The sequence below is a fragment of the Nannospalax galili genome, unplaced genomic scaffold (assembly GCF_000622305.1).
Source record: "Nannospalax galili isolate Female #2095 unplaced genomic scaffold, S.galili_v1.0 scaffold304, whole genome shotgun sequence".
Taxonomy (NCBI): Eukaryota; Metazoa; Chordata; class Mammalia; order Rodentia; family Spalacidae; genus Nannospalax; species Nannospalax galili.
Window position 1 is genome coordinate 3,413,844 of NW_008352325.1, and position 16,970 is coordinate 3,430,813.

At 41.0% G+C, this 16,970-nt stretch overlaps 1 long non-coding RNA gene across 10 annotated transcripts in view; it reads right to left on the bottom strand.

The window, feature by feature from the left end:
- Positions 1-16,767, bottom strand: part of LOC108491621 — a 21,152-nt gene extending 4,385 nt beyond the window's left edge. For 7 of the 10 annotated variants that reach the window (XR_003846460.1, XR_003846461.1, XR_003846456.1 and 4 more), the window contains exons 1-4: positions 16,707-16,767; positions 9,409-9,618; positions 7,152-7,251; positions 5,558-5,616 (exon numbers count right to left, since the gene is read on the bottom strand). This is a non-coding gene — a long non-coding RNA (uncharacterized LOC108491621). Of the gene's footprint in view, positions 1-2,434; positions 2,490-5,557; positions 5,617-7,151; positions 7,252-9,408; positions 9,619-16,706 lie in introns of all 10 variants that reach the window. The other 3 variants (XR_003846454.1, XR_003846455.1, XR_001872829.2) reach the window with 3 other exon arrangements.
- Between the last annotated feature and the right edge of the window lie 203 nt (positions 16,768-16,970).

The following is a 16,970-nucleotide window of genomic DNA, read 5'->3' on the forward strand; positions in this document are numbered from 1 at the left end:
AATCCTTTGGTGTCAGCCCTCCCACTAGGTAGAAAGTATTTGCAACTCTACTGGAATGAAATTCTCAAGTTTACATGTAACTGCTCTCTGTGGGGGAAATTTAACCAAGAATAACAGAGTCAATCCAAATACATTTCCCCTTGATAGTCCTTGTGTCATCTCCTCTGTATGACATTGAAACATTATGTCACCCACTTACCTGCCTCACTACCAAGAAAAGAATAATTTTTCCCAAGAACATTTAAACTAAAGGATTTTAGCTAAAACATCGTAGTCCTATTTAATGTTCATTTCCTTTGTCTCAGCCACTGATTTTATTGTTCTTGAAGGAAACTAACTGCTGAACTAGAGAGATGACTCAGCAGTTAAGAGCTCTTGCTGCTCTTCCAGAGGACCCAAGTTGGGTTCCCAGCACCCATACTGGGCCACTCATATCTGCCTGTAATTCCAGTTCCAGGGTATCTGGAGCCTTCTTCTGGCCTTTGTGGGCATTGCATGCACACAGTACACATATGCATGCAGGCAAAACACTCGTGCACATAAAATAAAAATAAATATATTTTTGAGAAAGGATGGCAAATAGTTAAAACTCGTCACCCAAGTGATTTGATTACAATGTAGTACTTCTATGCTCTTGAAGTTATCTATATGTCTATTGAGTCTTGTGGTGTGCATTGCATCTCAAGTTTATGTGCATTGTCATCATGGTAACTTGCACTAGTACGGGGCAGGGGTGTTCACTCCACAGAAACTGACAAACATTATAACTGGAACTTGATTTATTGTATTGTTGCTTGTCTATAACCATGATTGGGAACATAATCACAGTACAGACTAAATGTAAAGCATGTCATGTTAAAATGGAGAGATGGCTCAGCAGTTAAGAGTACTTGCTGCTCTTCCAGAGGACTGGAGTTAAGTTCTCAGCATCCACATGATGACTCATAACCACCTGCAACTACAGCTCTAGAGGATCTAGCACCCTCTTCTGGCCTCTGTGGGAACTGCATGCACATGGTACACTTACATACCTTCAAACAAAGTACTCATGCACATAATATAAAAATAAATGAGTCTTTTAAAAATGTCTAGGTACAAGCAGGCCCTCCATCTCTGGTGGCAACAGGGAGCTTGGTATGTTCATGTCTCTGGTTCCAGTGGATCTGGACAAAACCTGCCACAGCTGCCAGAGCAGGCTTTCTGCTTCAGTGGGTTTGGGAACATCTGGGGAGTAGACTCTCACCTCTGAGGGACCTGGGAAAACTATGGGACCAGGCCTCCAGCCCTGATGGTCTCAGAGGTCAGAGTGGGGCCTGATCTTTGGCTCCAGTGTGTCCAGGGTCCCTGAAAGAACAGAGCTTGACCCTACTGGTCACTTAAGGGCAGTGTACGTATATAGCTTAGGCTTCTGGGGTTTCAGTGGTCACTGTAGGATGGAAGTCTATACTACTGTGCCTAGAGGTTACTTTAGGCCTGTGGCACTAATTACATCCCCAGGTTAGTACATAGACTTTGGTATATCTGAAGTTTGGTGTCCAGTCCCCAGTGAGTTCATAGAGTACAGGGGATGACTGGGTTGTGATCCTATCTGGTTGCCTTGGGGCTTTCTCTGTGTGGCCCCACTCTGGGTCCTGTTGGCACAAGATTCTGAAAAAGAAAATCAAAGAAGATACTAAATGGTGGAAAGACTTTCCAAGTTCCTGAATTGATAGAATTAATATTGTGAAACTGGCTATCCTACCAAAGTTAGTCTACAGATTTAATGTAATATCTATCAAAATTATAATGTCATATTTCACAGATCCAGAAAGAACAATGCAAGAATTCATATGAAACTAAAAACAACAACAACAAAAACCCAAGGAGCCAGACATGGTGGAGCATGCCTTCAATCCCAGCACTCAGGAAACAGAGGCAGGTGGATCTCTGTGAGATCAAGGCCAGTGTGGTTTACATAGTAAGTTCCAGGCCAGCTGGGGTTACAGGGAGACCCTGTCTCAAAAAAATAAAATAAGGGGCTAGAGAGATAGCTCACCCACATGGCAGTTAGCAAATATCTGTAACTCCAGTTCCAGGGGATCCAGCACCCTCTTCTGACCTCCACAGGCATTTCACAGACACACACACATGCAGGCAATACTTTCACACACATAAAATAAAAATAATAACTTAAATATTTTTAAAAATAAATAAATGAAATGAAATTGAAAATTAAAAAGATCATGATAGCCAAAGCAATCTTATAGAGTAAGAACACAGTTGGCGGCATCACAATACCTGACCTCAAATTATACTACAGAGCTATAGTGATAACGATAGCCTAGTACTGGCATTAAAAACAGACAGGTAATCCAATGGAACAGAATAGAGGACTGAAAAATGAACCAACAGTGCTATGTCCACCTAGTTCCTGACAAAAGAGACAAAAACATACCTAGGAAAAATGATAATGTATTCAATTAGTAGTCTCTGCAGAACTGGATATCCACCTGCACAAAAATGAAATTGGGTTCACAACTTTCACCTGTACAAAACCAAGCATTAGGCTTAAATCCACATAAAATGTTATTTAGACAATTATTTCTTATTGATGATTTTGTTTCTAAGCAGAAACTGCTGCTCAGATTGTAAGACGTCAAATCTTGGTCTGTAATACTGTAGTGCCCACCTGTAGCTAAGGGAAACAACCCACTATCATTCTAAAATGATGGATAAATTTGTTTTCTCCCCTGTCTAGAAGCCTTTGAGAGGGAACTGACACTGATTCTAGCCACTCCAACAGCTATCAAAGTGCCTGAAAACAAATCCTGAGTCCATCACTCTAGAATCTAGCCTTGGCAGACAAAATAAAAATGAGGAAGAACTCAATAAAGGGATACTTTTGGAAGCTCTCGTCAAGAAATCCCAATGGACTCTGATATGAACATCTTAAATTTGCCCTGTTCTGACTTTTTTCTAGTTCCCTATCTAGAACTTGTAATGCTAACTACTCTTGCCTTTGCTTCTCCTTCATATCTCCTATTCACCAGTCAAGGACTTTCTTTTCTCCCTACATATAAGTTATGCAATTTGGAAATCTTTTAGATAGACCCACTGAAGGGGTACCCCAATTGCCTCCCCTGCCTCCCTGTTCAGCATGGAAGAAGCCAAAGTGGTCTGTGTCCCGATTCCCTATTGGTAATTTGGGATGTTGTGATAAGAATAGGAGGTAGGAATTGGCTAGGCAATTCTTAGCCAAAAAAGGCCCCAAAGACAAGTAGCCAGTTTCTTGGTTAAAAGTCAAAATGTCCTTGGGCCTCTTAGCAACATAGTTTGTTCCAAAGGCCAAAAATGTCAAAAGTATTTGGGAGCTTTTATCTAATCCCTAAAAGATTTTAGAGTTACCTCTTCAGAGGGGGAAATGTTAGAGAGAGAGAGAGAGAGAGAGTAAGTTGTGAGAAAAAAAGTGATGGTGAGATATGGGAGGTGCTGGTGGAGAGGAGGGAGTGGAAATGGGTTTGATCAAAACACCTTATATCCATGTATAAAATTCTCAATAAAGGGAAAAATCAAATGCAAAAAAAAACTCATTTTGAAATGCATCAAAGACCTTAATTTAAACCAGAAACCCTGGAATTTCTCAGTGAAGACATAGGGAATACTCTTCAGAACATTGGGGTAGGCATGAACTTTCTGAACAGAATAGCAATAGCACAGGAACTGGACCCAGGAATCAACAGATGGGACTACATGAAATTAAAAGTTTCTGCACAGCAAAGGAAACTATCAGCACAGCAAACAGACAGCCCACAGCATGGGAGGAAACTTTTACCTGTCACACAACAGGCAAGGGATTAATATCCAGAATTTACAAAGAACTGCAATTATTAAATACCAGGGAAATAAAATTACCAGTCAACAAATGGGTCAATGAATTGAGTAAACACTTTTCAGGCTCAGACAGCTTTCAGAAAAAGAAATACAAATAGCCAATGACTATTTTCACAAGTGTTCAATATCCCTAGTCATCAGGGAAATGCAAATTAATACTACTTTGAGATACAACCTCAGCCCATTCAGAATAGCTATCATCAATAAATCTGACAACAGATGTTGGAGAGGATGCAGAGGAAGAGGAAACTTATTCACTGCTGGTGGGAGTGCAAATTAGTACAGTCATTACAGAAATCAGTCTGGAGGTTCCTCAAGAATTGAAAATGGAGCTACCATGTGACCCAGTTATCTCACTCCTGGGCATGTACCCAGAGAACTCCATATCTTACCATAGAGATATTTGCATCCCCATGTTTACTGCTGCTCTAGTCACTATAGTGGGGAAATGGAACCAACCTAGTTGTCCATCAGCAGATGAATGGATAATGACACAGACATAAAATGATAAATGCATAACATGGAATATTATTCGGCTGTAAAGAAAAAGGAAATCACAGGAAATTTAATAGACCTGGAATGTATTATATTAAGTGAGGTCACCCAATCTCAGAAAGAAATAAACTTTGTTCTCCCTCATATGCATATCCTAGTCCATAATGTATATGTGCACAAATGAAAACAAATGCAATTGTGGGTATACTAATATTTATAAAGGAGAACAGGAAAGGATAATTTTTAAAGTATAGTAATGAGTTCATATATTTATAGTACACTTCACGTAAGTTTTTTTAATCCTATCTCAAGATACAACACATTTTCAACACAGTAAATCCTTATATGGTAGTATTCATATGTGATTCCACAAGAAACTGCTGCCTTCCAGAAAAATCTGGATTTTTTAAAATCAAGCATTCTTCTCTATGCTGAATCCTTTTTTGTAAATATTAGTAACTCAAAAGAAATGTTTAACAACTGTCTCAAACTCTAGCTCCCAGGGGATCCAATGCCCTCTTCTAGCCTCTGTGGGTATTGCACACAGGTAGTACACTTATATACATACAGGCAAAACACTCATAACATAAAAGAAATAAATAAAATATTAAGATACATGCTATTTTTTAAATGGTACAAAGGTGATTTCAAAGAAAAACAAAGAAATTAGTAGTTTGTGCAAAGTCAAATAAAGCTACCTGGATGGAAAGATAGTGTAATCCTGGGATGGAGAGATGGCTCAGCAGTTAGAGCACTGGCTGCTCTTGTAGAGGACCCAGGTTCTGTTCCTAGCACCCACATAGTGGCGAACAGCTTTTCATAATGCCAATTCCAGGGAATCCAACACCCTCTTCCCACCTCCATGGGCATTGCATGACATGGGTGCACTTACATACATGGAGGCAATACACTCATACACATAAAATAAAAATAATAAATAAAATATATATATATATTAAAGGATAGTATTATCTCTAAAAGCAAATGATGCTTAGCTCTTTGTACACTTAAAAAAAAACTCTCTAAGAAACCTCCCTCAAGTTGTTGGTCAGCGTAGTCCAAGAGACTCCCAAAATAACACAGGCTATTGCCACAGCCCTCATTACCTCCTAGAACTTGAAGGTAAGACCCTATTGCTGAAGACAGGACATACTACTGACACAGGACTTGGAGCAATGGAGCTGGAACTGACCTGGAAGACTTCTCCCTGGAGACTGGCTCTCACAGTTCTAGAGGATACTATGCAAGCTGCTAAGAGAGAAAAATAAGTCAGCGGTCCAACCCCGGCACAACAAACTGTAGCGGTGCAGTAGTGGCACTTTTACCTTGGGAGTAATCAACAGCTATCTAATTGGATTTAAAGTCCTCTCAGTGGAAAGGAACTCATGGGTAGCACTGTAAATACAGTCAAATACACTTGGCTGGAAAGGTCATGGATCCCACAGAAAACTCAATTGCTGTCATATCCCTAGACGAATGTAACTTCTTATTGTATGCTAAGTATGGATCCTTATATTTACAGATAAATATACCATTTACCACTCACCAAAGAAGATTCTTTTTGCAACAGATGGAGGCTACTACAGAGGTCCACAACTAGTCACACACAGACAATATGTGTCTGAAAGATGTCCAGCCCTAAGTCACACATCTACAGTGGAACCTCTACACCCACGGCTCATGGAGCATAGCAGAACAAGGGGTAGAGCATATTAATGCATCCCTTAACTCTCATCAGTGAAGCTACCTCATGCAACAGAGTGTGATTCACAGAGAACACCATTACTGGTCGAGGTATAGAGAATAAGAGACTGCAGAGTGCTAGCCCTGGACAGACCTCCTATATTAAACCTCACCCACCTATGAACCATTGTGGAAGAGGAGGCAGAAAGATTTTAAGAGCCAGGGTTGGTGCATGAACATAAGGAAACAGAGTCTTCCGGGCTTCTGGGAACTTGCTTATATGAACTTGCAATAATAGTGACGGCATGCACAAGACCTACGTGCTCATCAGACAGAAACCCAGTATAGAACTGGGGAAATGGGCAATAAACCCCACCCTTAACCAAGGAACTATTGGCAACTGATTATTGCTGGGTGAGGGAGAATTGATCTTCTTTAAGGAACTGACTCTAGATAGACTGATTAGACTCCAGTGGATGAACTTGTACTGAGAGACATCTGGGTACAAAAGCTAGACTCGATAGGCCTTAACATGTACGACAGAATGCATGAAATCCAGGGAGGGGAGTTATAGGGGGCAAGAATGGGGGAAGGGAGTCTAAATATGATTAAGATTTATTGAATGAAATGCACAAAATTTCAATAAAAATATACATTAAAAAAATTCTCCAAGCTTGATGACCTAAGTTTGATCCTCAGGACCCACATGGTAGAAGGAGAGAACTGACTCCCACAAGTTGTCCTCTGACCTCCACATGCATCCTGGGGTGCTTGCATGCATGGACAAATAGTTAATAAGTAAATAAATAAGTAAATTAAATAAGTAAATGGCTATTCTTCAATACAAATTTATAAAGAGCTTTCTGAAGCGCTCCAGTGGCCCTCTCAAGTCTGACTCACTAAACATCAAGAAGAATACATACAGTTATTTTCTTTTCTATCAACTCTCATTTTTACTGGTGAATTAAATTTTCTGTAAGACCCACAACTTGATGTACCATCCTTCCTTGTGGATGGATTTTCCATGTGAATTTCTTGCAAGTTATTGTATGCTTAGATAGTAAAAGATAGGAGTTGCTGTGGGGTATGAGGGAGGTTTTCACCTGTGCTGAAGGAACTCCAAGTTCACATAGATATATCTTCACAGGTGACATTTCTGGTGTGGCACTTAGCAAACTTCAAGTCCTGCCTCGGATGAGCCATCTGAGAGTTGGGAAAGAAGAATGAGGTTTGATTGATTGTTATATCTCCACATGCTGTTGGACTTGATGACATATACAGGAGAAGAATATTTTTTTATTCCATTCCTTATGGGGTCTTGGATGGAATGAATCACTTTTTTCTTTTTTAACTTTATTATTTTTATTTTATGTGTATGAGTGTATTGCCTGCATGTATGTAAGTGCACCATGGTCTTGCAATGCCCACAGACATCAGAAGGGGCCTCCAATCAGATCCCCTGGAACTGTAATTAAAAACGGTTGTTAGCTACCATGTGGATGCTGGGAATTAAACCCAGGTCTTCTGCAAGAGCAGCCAGTGCTCTTAACTGCTGAGCCATCTCTCCAGCTCCTGAATCTCTGCTTTTCACAAAATAATAATAATAATAATATAATAATAATAATAATAATAATAATAAAGAGAGAAACAAACAGAAGTTGTTAACTAAAACATTTTTACATATACAGAGGAAACTCCCAGAAAATTGAGTAGCTATCAAAGAATGGGCTTTGATTTCCAGGTTAGCGGCCTCTTCAAGAAGAAATAATATGTTTTTAGAGAAATGGCAAAACTTAAGGAAAGGACTTTGGGTCCCCAGGGCTTGTTATGGAAGCCTCCTCTAGTGTGATCTTCAGGTGGGTGACGGTCTAAGCTGCCCTCACTGTTAACCTGTTTTTTCCCTCACAGGTAGCGGGAGAGGAAGACATCTTTTGTCTCTGTAATCCATGTACTGATTTTAGCCCAGTAGAAGGAGGGCAGGGAACTTTCCTGTATGTGCTTCCCATCTTCAGTTCGACAATCTTTCATATTTTGCGAAGACTTATTCTGGTTGCCTAGACTTCCATACTGTTTTAATATTTTAATTAAAGATAACTTATATTTTATAAATAAAAGTAAACAAAGCAAAAACAAAGTATTTCTCCCCTCTCTAGGAATACTTCTGAAACTACTGGTCATTCAGAGTTATCAGAGGGAATCCTGCACTGTGTGTATTGTTCCATTCTATGCCATCACTATCATGCAATTATCAAACAGCTGCTGAACACTCATCCACAAAATGGCAGCTCACTTCCTCCCAAGAAAGCCTGGTTTGTTTTATCATATGCCATGGTTATTGATTTCTTTTTTCCTTTCGGTGCTAGGGGTTGAACACAGAGCCTCAAGCATGTCAAGTATAAGGTGTCCATCTCACAAATCATAAATGTAATCCCCTCATCAAGCTCATAATCTCTAGGAGAATGTGTAAGAACAATACATTACCCAGAATGCCTTTCATAGCTCCTAGCCCACCACACACATACATGGAGTACAGACAAGGCGCATAGCCACATTCAGTTTTCCCATCCAGCTGATGTCGATCACATGGAGTTGCTCTTGTGGGAACACCCAGAGTTTCCGCCCCATTCTTCCTTTCACTGTGGCATTTCTAAGCCACATATGGTTATTCCTGCATAAATAGCCTGACTCTTAGAATTCGTAAGGCCAAGAGTGGACTCAAAGTGCCAGGAACCTGTTCCTTCAGATGTCTCTCAGAACTGTGCTCCTGAGCCAGGACTTCACTCGTTCTTAAATTAAAAGTAGAAGTCAGGGACCACCCTTATCAGAAATTTTTGCCCTTGGAGCTCTAGGCCTAGAATATCATACACACCCACACACACCATCAAACAGATTTCTGTCACTGTTTGCAATGGGAAAGTCACACTGCCTTCAGCACTTTGTTATGTAAAGCATGCACACTTACATTCATTCTCTGTCTTGGGTGGAGGAAAAGGTGGGTTCCTGAGGGATTAAGATGAGGTACCCAGGTCCTAAGAGTAGCACGTGGCTCAGTGAGCCTGTTTACGTTATAAACAGAAACTTTGTGGTTGCAAGGATAGGTAAAAGTCCTTAGTCCAGATTATGCTCACAATTTAAAAGTCAATCCTACATTACACCATCCTCACCCAGCTGGAAGAATCTTGGATCCAAACTTCCCTGGATTATAGAATCACCAAAGACTCCTACAAGCTATCAGCATATTGAAGATTTTTCAGAGGCTTTGACACTTTGATTTCCATCAAATCAATGTCACACAATCTAAGTCAAGATCACTGTAAATTCAAACCCTGAGGGAGCTCTACCTTCCCTTTCCCAGCTTACCCCAATATATCTCTTTCAAGTGGAGGGAGGCTCTCTCTAGAATGTCACTCCAGATCCTCTGATAGCCTCTCTGGGAAAGCTGCTTCCTTCAGATTCTTCAAAGGCAAACAAACTTCGAAGCCTAACATCTTTCTCCTTGCTAATATGATGTCCTTTGATGCATTAAAACATCATAAAATCTTTATTGCTACATTTTTTACCATGATCTTCCTAGAGGAAAAAAAGGGAGAAAACAGTGAGTAACTGGGAGCCTTCAATCCCTCGTTATGTAACCTTCTTCCCTGAGCCAAAAACACATTAACCTTCCCTCCCTCTACTGAAATATTCCTATAGATGAAGGCAACAGAGCCTCTTACATTGTAATTCATGTACACTTAGAACACAATAGTCCACGTCTTTCACGCTGACACTAGAGTATAGACTCTAACTCTATGTTCAATCTTCCCAGTTTAGTCTAAAACACCTGATTTTCTTTTTACTAGCACATAAATGACCCAAAGACCTTGCTCCAAGTTCACACCAAACTATTTGGTTATGACTGTTAATTAGGTTGCCTCTGTAGATTTCAATTTCAGTTCCAATTTCACAGATGAAGAGTTCTAACGAGTTCTAACCTGTTTGTTAAAAGAGTTTCCCAAGCAGCTCCAATCAGAGTTGCTTAGAAACTAGTGACCAGCAGAGACTCTGCGGTCTGTCTCACCTTGCCTTTTCACCGTCCAGTTCAAGAGCAGCCTTCGGAGACAGCTGCTGGGAGGGTGGAAGAAAAAACACAGGCCAACAATATGTTCACCACACAAGCTAATTTTTTAAATATTTATTTATTGTGTTTGGGTATGCACTCCACCATGTAGGCATGGAGGTCAGAGGACAACTTCCGGGAATTGGTTCTTTCCTTCCACCACATAGGTTCTGGGGATGAAATTCAAGTTATTTGGCTTGACAACAAATGCCTTTACTGGACTGGAGAGATGGCTCAGCAGTTAAGAGCACCAGCTGCTCTTACAGAAGACCTGGGTTTGAATCCCAGCACCCACATGGCGGCTAACAGCCATCCCTAGCTCCAGGTTCAGTAGATCCAACTCCTTCTTCTGTCCTCTGCATGCATTGCATGACACAGGTGCACTTACATACACATAGGCATAACATTCATACACATAAAATAAATTAATTATTAAAGATAAAATAAATGCCTTTACCCACTGAGAAATCCCACCCACCCTGCACATAAGCTAATTTTTAAAAGAAAATACTTGCAGATTCCCATACGTGATCATCATAAGGAAGACTTTAGGAAAGTACACCTCAGTACTTTGATTTCCACTAAGTCAAAGTCACAAGTACCCATCAAAGATTCTATATGCAGCTCACAATAAAATTCAGCTTCCTGTATCTTTGCTCTGGAAATTGTTATTGAATATGCTAAAGCTGTAATGAAATGTTTCTTCTAATCATGTGGTTATTAAATAAATAATTTTTTAAAAAATTCAGCTTCCTTCACTTCTGTGTCTCTTACAGATGGAGGCTTTAGGGTGTGCTGGAGGTCCCTAGTGGTCATTGTGCCGAACTAATCCTGGTCAGATAGGGCACTTACTGATTTCTATGAATTCCACACAATTTCTAATGTAGTTATGTTAATAGTGCACATCCACACAGCTATAACTTGAAGATTGCGCATAACTTCTTATGTGGCAGTTTGTCAAGACATTCAACATGTCACATAAGCCCAACCAGTTGAGATCTCTCCTTTAGTAAGAAGTTCATTCAAGGTCAAAACATGTCATTTAGAATTGGATGTGGAGATGCGATTATCATTCATTTTGATTGTCAACTTGACAGAATGTAGAATCAGCATATAAGCAAATCTTTGGGTGTAATGGAACAGATTAAAACACAGAAATAAAATACAAATAAATTTATAAAGCAAGTTCTGCCTTACAGGAAGGAATAACCAGCCTTTCCCCAGCTAGACACACACACACCTTCACACACACCTCCTCACACACATCTTCTGCCACCTACAATCACAGCCTGCAAAACTAGTAACTAATTCCTCTCTCTCACAATCCTGTGAGTTCCAGGAAGAGATATTCCATGCTAATTCTCCCTTTGATTATCCCTGTGTTTCACTTGAAAAATTAATATGTGAATAAAGACATTGAAGGTTAGGCCTAAAGGATTTCTAAGGAAGACAGAGCAAGTCTTCACCCTTCAAATGACTTATACAAGTGGGGGATCTTCTACCTACTGCTCCATACAAAGCCCCTTTGCAAAAATGAGGACCATTTTCCTTGAGGCACATACTCTGTACATACATTTTCCTGGGCCCAGACTTAAATAAAACTTACTTCCTCCACCAATCTATCTGCTGATGTGTTTCAGTAGAGGCAGCAGTTAGTAGGCCCTCCAGGCTCCGGTAACAGGGGGATTCTGTGGAGGAGTTTCTGTGTTGTGTTAATTGAGGGAGGACCATTCCATAGCCTGGGGTCCTGGGCTGTCCTGACACCTGCAATTGATACTGGAAATGTGGGGTGTCTGACAGAGGCTTTCTCTCTCACCTTAGATGGACTTTAATACTGGAGTTGGGGTGCAGGATGCTTATGGCCACACAAAATGTCCACTGGGTCAGTGGTCTCCCTCTGGGTTCTTGTCTCATGGGTTCATGAACAATGGGAGGATAAATTTAAAACAGACTTCTATGATAAGTTCATATGTGGGAGGTTAAGAGAAAGAAGGCAAAGCTCTTGAAGAGTAGGAGGGGTGGATCCTCAGAAGTGGGACACAGGGGTACTGTAGTTTGGGGTGGGGGGGTTAAAGGATTTATGGCAGAAACTGGGTGAGGCATGGGGCAGGGGATGAGCAGATCAGTCCAGTTGGCCCATCATGAGGCATCCAGGTCTCTCTTCTCAGTTTCAGTCACATCCTGACACATAGATTCCAGGCAGGGTTACTCATTTGGGGGAGAGAGAGAGTGAGAAATCAGTCCTCCCTCTTGTCAGGGCAAAGACATTTTTTTATTTACATAAGATTTATTTTATGGAACTGGAGAGATGACTCAGCAGTTAAGAGCATTGGCTGCTCTTGCAGAGGACCGGGGTTCAAGTCCCAGCACCTCCGTGGTGGCTAACAGCCATTCATAACTCCAGTTCCAGGGGATCGGATGCCCTCTTCTGACGTCCATGGGCATTGCACAACACAGGTACACTTATATGCAGGCAATACACACAAAATAAAAGTAATAAATAAAACACCAAAAAATATTTATTTTAAATTATATGTATGTGGGAGGGAAAATATGTGCATATGTGTGCAGGTACCAACAGAGGCCACAGGCATTTGGTCCCCTGGAACTGGAGTCACAAGCTGTTGTGAGCGGCCTTACATGGGTGTTAGGAACCCAACTTGGATCCTCTGAGAGGACAGTAACCACTGATCCATCTCTCCATCCCCAGAACCAAAAATGCATTTTCAGTTTCTGGCCAAGGACAGAAGTATTTTGAGGTCCCTGCCGTAAACTTCCTGACCTGTTTCTGTCTCCTGTTCTCATCCCAGGTGAGGTGGTGACCAGCCTCCAGTTCCTGCTGCCATGACATCCCTGCTGTGAAGGACTATAGACTTGAACCATGAGCCAGCATCAGCCTTCCTCCCTTACATTGCTTCTTATCAGGTAAGTTTTCACAGCAATGAGAAAAATAATACAAATGTATCAAAAAAAATCAAAAAGTTTCAACACATAAATAGGGTTAAAGCTAATTATCAAAGGATGATTAGCTAGATAAAGTGACAACAAAAGATTTTAGAGAGATAAAACAGGAAACAAAGTCTAGTTTCTTTTTTAAAAATTTTTTTGGATTTATTTATTTCTATTTTTATGTGTATGAGTGTTTTATGTGTATTGGGTACATCCATATTATATAATGCCCGCAGAGGCAGAACAGGGTATTGTAATGTCGCCAGAGTTCTCTCTGGGTCTCTTGTATTATCAGGCAAACCATATAACATATCTTTATGTACATTTATTATTATCATCATGGGGGGAGGTGGCTTACAAAGAAACAAACACCCAGTGCCTAGCTTGGTACAGTGCAACTGTGCGCCACGGCTCAGAGCCACCTCACACAGCTTTGGTCCCAAGTTGGCGCCACAAGTCCCTCCTTCCACAGTTAACTCTCCACAGTCAATTCTCCATAGCAGTCCCTGCCCCTTGGAGGAACCAGGATCCCTGGGGAACACATGTAGCCCCTGGAACTGGCATTACAGTTGTTTGCCACCATATGAGTGCTGGGAACTGAACCCGGTCCTCTGCAAGAGCGGCCAATGCTCTTAACGGCTGAGCCATCTCTCCAGTCTGAAAATCTAATTTTTTTTTTTTTGGTCGTTTTGATACAGGGTCTCCCTGTAGTCCCAGCTGTCTTGGAATTCACTATGTAGACCAGGCTGGCCTTGAACTCACAGAGATCTGCCTGTCTCTGCCTCCTAAGTGCTGGGATTAAAGGCGTGCACCACCACGCCCGGCTGAAAATCTAATTTTTTTAACATTTTATTTATTATTTTTATTTTATGTGTATGAGTGTTTCCCCTGGAACTGGAGTTAAGGATGGTTCGTAGCCACCATGTGCTAGGAATCAAATCCAGGTCCTCTGCAAGAGCACTCAGTGCTCTTAACCACTGAGCCATCTCTTCAGTCCCTGAAAATCTAATTTCTTAAGTATTGACAAGATTCCATTTTCTTAGGCAATTAAAGGCCTGCTAAGGACAAACATAAAACATGGAAATATTTGAGTAAGCTCTGTTTTCTTAGAAGATTTCACAAAGGTTAAAAGGCAAGGGTTATTTTCACAATGCTTTTTTAAAAACAGACCAATAGGGGCTGGAGAGATGGTTCAGTGGTTAAGAGCACTGACTGCTCTCTCAGAGGACCTGAGTTTGATTCCTGGCACCCCCATGGTGGCTAATGTCGACACAGAAGCATAACTCTCACCTCAAAGGTGAGATAAGGATAAGGATAGTTTATTCTGGAGCCAAATATGAGTTACCATGGCTCAGGAACACAGATTCAGTTTACTGCAAATTCCATGTTCCAGCATGGTAACAGTTGCCTTACATTTTTATAGTGACAGAACAAAGAAAAGTCATAAATCAAGACACTTTTCAAATATATTGGAGGATACATTCAGTATGTGGGTCACAGCAAAGTGAGGGATTTTTTACTATAGGTCTCAGATGCTATCTGATGACATTCTTAGCCTTTTGATTGGTAAGACCAGGTGGTCTGCTAGGATAATACATTCTAAAAAGATTTTTATCTGTTAATCACAGGGTGTTAGATCAGAAACAGAGATGGGCAAGGAATGGCTGTTTAGGGGGTTAAAGACGACCCAAGATAAATGGTAATTAGGCTCTGGACCTGCAACATTCCAAACTCTCTACAGTCTCTGCAGTGATAATCAGTTGGTGAGCCTTGCAGGAAGTTCAGCCCAAGGTGCAGGAGTTCTTTTGGGGAACTTTTCTTTCACACTAACAACCACCCATAACTCCACTTCCAGGGGATCCACTACCTCCCTCTGACCTCTGTGAGCATTGCATGACACAGGTGCATCTACATACATTCAGGCAATGCACTCATACCCACAAAATAAAAATAATCAACAAAAAATTTTAAGTAGACCAGTAATATAATGAAAACTGTACAGTTCATAAAGGAAAGATGGTTATTTAGTTCATGAGTTTAGCAGTGAGACGTTCAAGATTAGACTGGTGCCTCCCATGAGAGTCTTGTGCTGTTTCATAGCGTGATAAATGTGTGGAAAGCAGGTCAGTGAGCAAAAGGCAAAGTACGTGGGAGCTTTCCTGTGGATAATCCACATAAGAGTATGATAACTCTCTACCATGCTCTAGGCCCCTGGTCAAGAATGAAGATCATCTAAAGACACTTGTGCCCCTTCCTTTGGAATCACAGTACAGAAACAAAGGATCCCAAGAGGTTGGAATTTTCCTGGGAATCTCATGCTGGGAGAAGGGAAGAGATGGAGCCTGATGTCACCAAAAGGGGAATCTGGTCCCCTGGAAAGAGATTCCACACAGTGCAGTTTGTCCAAGGACCTTGTAGGAGAGACTTGGAGCCTACACCATGGTGATGCAGGACCAAACCTTGACTGGGCTGCTTAGCTCTGCACACCTCCCGTATCTCTATTTAAATCTAACCCTCACATTAGGACCCTGAAGAGGAACCTGGGGGAAGGGATCGCTCTCCCTCTTTGTTCCCACTTTGTTCCTCTTTTCAATGCAGCCACATTGAATAAATCTCCCTCTTCTGCTTTCCATTATTACTTGTTAGTTCAGTCGGCATATTGAGGCTGTGTAGTTGAGCCTGGCTTGTTAAAACTGCCAGACCACAGGCTCTGACCCTAATAACACCAGTAACAATGAGAATTAACTTGATCCCACCAGAAAAGCACCAAATCCCTCTTAGCAACCTAATCACCTGCTAAAGGCCCCATGTCTCCATACTGCCACAATAGCTGGCCAAATTCAACAGGAGTTTCAGAAGGAACAGCCACGACATTGCATCTCATCAGTGTTTTCAGTATCTAAATAGATCAGTTTGATCTTGAACACACATGAAATTGCAACTTGACCATGCATAAAATACCTTTCCTGAAAACCTTCTAAACCTTTTAAAACATTTGTATTAACTGGGTTTTGGAGGTGTTTTGTTTTGTTCCCTATATTCTTTTCCCCTTTCTGACTCTGGAACAACCAGTCATTCTACTTCAGAATAAAATTGCTTTCTTTTTCTCTAAATAGTGCAGTTGATAACACAGGTTATCAAAATATGTATTTCTTTACTTACCACCCACAATTTTATAACTAGTAGTTTCTTATGCTTGTGAGTAGACACAGGTACATTTAGCTTCTCTTTATTAAAACAGAGCACACAAATGCTCAAAATGTACTTGTCAACTTACGCTTTGTAATTAATGCTTAAGTCGTTTATCTTGTTTATCAGTGACCCAGACCTTTAAAGAATGCTGCTCAGTTTAATTTAGTATATTAGTCAGGGTTCTCCAAAGAAACAGAACCACTAGAATGAATATATTTGTATAGAGATTTATCAGCTTAGCTCACAGGATAGAGTCTGAGTAGTCCAACCATGGCTACACCACACTGGAGAGGCTGAGAATCCATAGTCACTCAGTCCATGAGGCTGGATGTCTCAGTAGTCCCAATCGGGCACTGAAGGTCTGACGAATTCAAAAAGATCAGCTAGTCTTCAATCTACAGCAGCAAGACAAACTCACCAGTGAGAGAGAAGGCAAGCAGCAAGAAGTCAGGCGTTCTCCTCTGCCATGGCCTTTTATACGGGCTGCTATCAGAAGGTAACACCCACATTTAGGGTGTGTCTTGCAGCTTCAGATGATCCAGTCAAGAAGATCTCTTTCATTTCAGTTAATCCCAGATCCAGTCAAGTTGACACCCAGGATTAGCCATCACATTTAGTATACTTGAAAGTTACAAAGCAGGGGGGGGTACTGGAAACTGTCCTTAGGCAGACATAAAACATG